This window comes from Chrysochloris asiatica, unplaced genomic scaffold (assembly GCF_000296735.1).
Source record: "Chrysochloris asiatica unplaced genomic scaffold, ChrAsi1.0 scaffold00001, whole genome shotgun sequence".
Classification (NCBI taxonomy): domain Eukaryota; kingdom Metazoa; phylum Chordata; class Mammalia; order Afrosoricida; family Chrysochloridae; genus Chrysochloris; species Chrysochloris asiatica.
The window spans coordinates 18,071,733-18,077,341 of record NW_006408519.1 but is presented as its reverse complement, the minus strand read 5'-3'; positions in this window follow the sequence as shown (position 1 = coordinate 18,077,341).

The following is a 5,609-nucleotide window of genomic DNA, read 5'->3' as shown; positions in this document are numbered from 1 at the left end:
GTCGCTGGAGAAGGACATCATGTTTGGTAAGGGGGAGGGTCAGAGAAAAAGAGGAAGACTCCCAACAAGATAGATTGGCCAAGTGGCAGCATCAATGGACTCAAGCGTGGCAACAGTAGTGAGGTTGGCCCAGGATTGGGTAATGTTTTGTTCTGCTGTGCATAAGGTTTCTGAGTCGGTACTGACTCAATGGCACCTAACAACAACAATATTGTTGGAAAAAGATATTTGCAATGAATAAGTCATTGGTCTTGCAAAATCCTGTGATGTGATTAATGTCTAACACAATTTCTATCACCAAGACCTTATTTTCCAACAACTGATCTTTGTTTTCAATTTGCACCTTCCAATCACCAGTAATTCTCAATGAATCTTGATTGCATGTTTGATCAGTTTCAGACTGAAGAAGCTAATAGAAGTCTTCAGTTTCATCAAGTGAAGGTGAACCAACATGACTCATTCATCACACATGAGGGTGAGTCAAGAATTTTCTATACTCCAGTTATTTAAAACTTTTGTTGGCTGCACACTTATCTTATTAATTTAAGGTCAATGCTGTGCTTATGTGAACATCGACATCTACAATGTACAAAATTTGTACTGATATTCAAGGGAGGAAAAAATTTCTTTCAAAAAGTTGTAATTGCTGAGTAGACATGGATTCCTCACTACAAGTCTAAGACTAAATGGCAGGGTATGTAACTAATCTATTAATCAAAAGGTGCTAGAACTATTGGACATTCATAGACAACAACAGAAAAAAAATGAAAAAATACTTTACCTAAAATTAACCCATAAACAAAAATTCACTCAGAATGAATCACTGACCTAAATATAAAATATAAAACTTTAAATACAGATTCAGTTATATTTTAGGGGAAAAAAAATCCTGAGATTAGATGAAGAATCTTTAAATCTGCCCCCTCAGACTTCTTTTTAAATCCCAAAACTTAAGAAAAGGAACATGATTTAAATCTCACAAGGATAACAAAAATAGTCATTTTGACATAGTGTAACTTGATTTTAAAGCAATATTCCCTTGTTTGATTTCAAGGACAATCTGTCTATTTCAGGTTCCTTATGAGCAAAGGTATATTCTGTTATTTCCATTTTTTGTAATGTTATCCATGAATCTGTAAGATCCACTTAGTCAAATGCCTTTGCTTAGTCAGTTGTTGAGTGCCTTTTAGTTGGCTCCTCCACATAGCAACTCTTATAAAGTTTTCAAGTAGTGGCTTCTGACTTTGAGGTTCAAACCTACCTTGTGGTCCAGTGCATCGTCCCACAGCACCACAGCAGGACTCCCGCTTAGTGAAGACAGCACAGAAAAAGATCATTTAGATATTCCTGCTTTCAGCAAATATCCATCTGGAATCAGCAACTATACTCCTTTTTTTTATACTTGAATTTGGCCTTAATTTCTGGCAGTTCTGATTAATTTACTGCTACAACCATTTTTGAATTATCTTAAGCAAGATTTTACCTGTATGTGATATTGTTGATAATCTTCAAGAATTTTGCATTTCACAGGTATAGTCACAATTTATGTTGTGGAAAAAGAGTATTCCTAATGAAGATATTGTAAAATTAATATTACAAATGTCTGTGTCATCACCAAGAACATGCTTTCCAAATACTGACCCGTCTTCATTTCCAACTTTGATTTTTTTCAATTATCAGTAAGCATCAATATTTACATATTTGTTCCATTTCAGACTGCAAAAATTGGTAAAAATGTTAAATTTTTCAGCTTTGACTTTAGTGGTTGATGAATAAATTTGATTAACAGTTGTATTGACTGGTCTTCCTTGTAGTCATGGAAATTATCCTGTCCCCGACAGTGTCATACTTCTGTAAAGATCTTAAATATTTTTTTAAACAATGGATACAATGCTATCCCTCTTTAATTTGTCATTCCCAGCATAGTAGTCTGTATGATTGTCCAATTTAAAATGCCCAATACCAATTATTTTAGTTCACCAATGCCTAGGAGATACACTTTCAACTGTTACATTTCAGTTTCCACAACTTACAATTTGCTTTGATTCATACTCTGTACATGCAATGCTATGATTATCAGTGGATGTTTGTAGCTGTTTCTTTTCATTTTGATTCATGTCGCATCAGCTAATGAAGGTCCCAAAAGCTTTGCTCTAACACGTCCTTGAGGTGAGCTCTGCTTTGAGGAGGTAGTTCTTCCTTGGTAGGATTTTGAGTACCTTTCAGCCTGAGGGGCACATCTCCCTGCATGATACATATGCTCCACTACCGTTCAACTGGTTTTCATTTGCCATTAAAAAAAAAAAAAAAGAAAACTGTCAAGCTCTTCTTCCTAGTCTGTCTTTGTCTGGAAGCTCTATTGAAAGCTTTCTGCCATAGGCAACCCTGCTGGTATTTGAAATACTAGTGACATAGCTTCCAGCAATATACAAGCCACCACCGAATGACAAACTGACAATAAAGAACAGCAACGTATGCTCTAGCAAATCTGATTTTATAGCAACAGCTGTTTTTTGTTTTCTATGTTCCTTGTACAGCACTGTGGTTTAATTTGCTGGACTGCAAGGTCCATTTGAACCATTAGGTCGGTGGTACTCCTTGGAAACCTTTTACAGTGTCACTGTGAGTTGGAACTGACACAATGACACTAAACAACAATAGAACCTACCCATGTAATAATATGGCAATAAGTTAAAAAATAAGTGTTGACATTCCAGTTGAGCTCCTTGAATTTGAGTTGGATCCGATTTCCCTTTATACCCTCAGTTTTCAAAAGCTATTTGGAAAGCAAGGTAACAATTGAACAACAACTATATCTGATACTGATATCTTGTCAAATAAAATAAGACACTTTATTTCTCATGCCAGACAATTTCAATTCATTTTCAAACACAGAAAACAAGATACTTTGAATAAAAGTAGACAGTTTTTAAGAGAGCATGCCAAAACATGCTGTCAAAATTTTAGTTTCCTTGAAATGATAAAGATTTATTAGAATGACACATTTGTTTAGGTCTTTTCTGAGTAGTTACACAAATGATTAAATAGACAAAGATCCCTATTCTCATAAAGGTTACATTCTAATGGAGGAATATTGACCTTTTTTTTTTAAATTATATATTTTGCTGAAAGGAGATAACTGTGGTGAAAAAAAAATAAGTAAAGTGATAAGATAGGGAAAATAAAAGATTTTTTTTATGGATTGATCTGTGGCAAGACTTTGTGGGACTGGGTTTAATGTTGTTGAGAGTTTGAGTAAGAATGATTGAAAATCCATATAGGTCATTGTTATTCTATGGCACCTGGCATCAATGTTGGCAACTTTAACAAAAGCATTTTTAGTGGATTGATTTGGATCCACAGTCACACTGAGTTGAATTGAGGCATAAGTGGAAAGAGAGGAGGCGCTATTAACCCCTGGGGAAGCTTGGTGATTTGTATCAGAGGGATGTGGTGGCAGCTGGAGAAGGTAGGGAAAAATGTTGATAACATGTGGTTTCCTGCTGCAAACCATTGCTACCTGGAAAATGCCATCTGCATTAAATATAGCAAATAAATGAGAATGTATAGGGCTTTGGGATCAGCTATTTGGATTAGATCACTTGCTAGCTAAGTGATCTTGACCAAGCACATGTGTTTAGGTTTACCATTGTAAATCAATCCTTAAATGTACAGTCACTACAGCTGAATCTCTTTATTAACACCTCTATCATATCTACCTCCTGGATTCTTGTGTTGATTAAATGAAAGATTGCAGGCAGGGCATTTATTATACTCTCTGACACATGGTAAATGCTTCATAAAGATTGTTTCTCGTTTTATTTATTTTTAAATGGTATAATGTTGTTATTGTTTTTAAGTGCCATCAAATCAGTTTCAACCCACAGAGATACTGCGTTAGAGTTATTATTGTTTCTCTCCAGCTTAACAAAGTAACTAACATGGGTCAAATCAATACAGAACAAAGGATAAATTTAGAAACTACCCTTTTAATGATGTTTTCAGATAATAAGCAATTATTTTTCTTGGAATTGATTATTCTACAGAATTTTAACCATATTCCTAATCCTGGAGTTTAGAATTTGGAACAATTATTTTCAAACTATGGAAGGTCAATCTTGAATTAAGAGTGACATCCTAGTGTGGTGCTATGGAATAAAACACTGGATAGCAAGGTCAGTTTGAACCACAAGGTCGGCGGTTCAAACCCATCATCCACTCCTTGGAAACCCTATACAAAGTCACTATGAGTCAGAACAGACTCAACCACACTTAACAACAACAAAAATTTTATTGATATTTCTTTATAAACAGTGAGTTGTGTTTCAGTCCATTGCTTCTGGCACTGTGACAATTCATCTTGTCAGAGGTCTTCCTCTTTTTTTCTGACCCTCTACTCTATCAAACATGATATCCTTCTCCAAGCACTGGTCCCTCTTGATAATATGTCTGAAGCATGAGAGATGAAATCTGGCCATCCTGGCTTCCAAGTAGCATTCTGGCTATAATTCAGATTGCTTTGTTCTTTTGACAGTCCATGGTACTTTTCATATTCTCGTGCAACAACGTAACTGAAATGCATTAACTCTTCTACGGTCTTCTTTTATTCATTGTCCAACTATCATATGCATATGAGGTTATTGAAAATACCATGGCTTGGCTTAGGCTCACCTTAGTCCTCAAACTGACATCTTTATTCTTCAACACTATAAAGAAGTCTTATGCAGCAGATTTGCCTAATGTAATACATCTTTTGATTTCTTCACTGCTGCTTTCATTAGTGTTGCTAGTGAGTCCCAGCAAAATGAAGTCTTTGACAACCTCAATCTTTTGTCCATTTATATGGATATTGTTTATTGGCCTGTTATTGAGGGTTTGTTTCCTTTGCATTGAGTTGCAAACCATACTGAAGGCTGTAGTCTTTGATCTTTTTCAGTAAGTATTTTGAGTCATCTTCACTTTCATCAAGCAAGGTTGTATCATCTGCAGATCATAGGTTGTTAATGAGTCTTCCTCCAATCCTAATGACACGTTTTTCTTCATATAATGCAGTTTCTTGGATTATGTGTCAATGCTTCAATGTGCCTTGGACTTTTTCCATAATTATCATTGGTTCTTGATCATATGCTGCCTCTTGAAGGGGTTGAACATTGGCCACTTCTTTTTGGTACAGTGACTCTGCATATCCCTTTCATCTTCTTTTGTTGCTTTCTGTATTATTTAATATTTTGTCCAGGGTGGTGTTGGTTGATTACCGTGGAGTTGGTTCCAATTCATAATGACTCTGTATAGGGTTTCCAAGGCTGCACATCTTTATGGGAGCAGCAAGCCTCATCTTCCTCCCATGAAACAGCTGGTAGTTTGAACTACTGACTTTGAGGTTAGCAGGTGATTCATAACCTCTACTAGATCGCCTTCAATATTGCAAGTTGAGGCTTACATTTTTTTTCTTCAGTTCCCTCAGCTTGAGAAATGCTGAGCATGTCCTTCCCTTCTGGTTTTCTAAGTCTAGGTCTTTTCATATTTCCTTATAATATTTGACTTTATCTTCTCAAGCTGGCCTTTGAAATTTTCAATTCAGCTCTTTTACCTCCTCATCTCTTCCATTT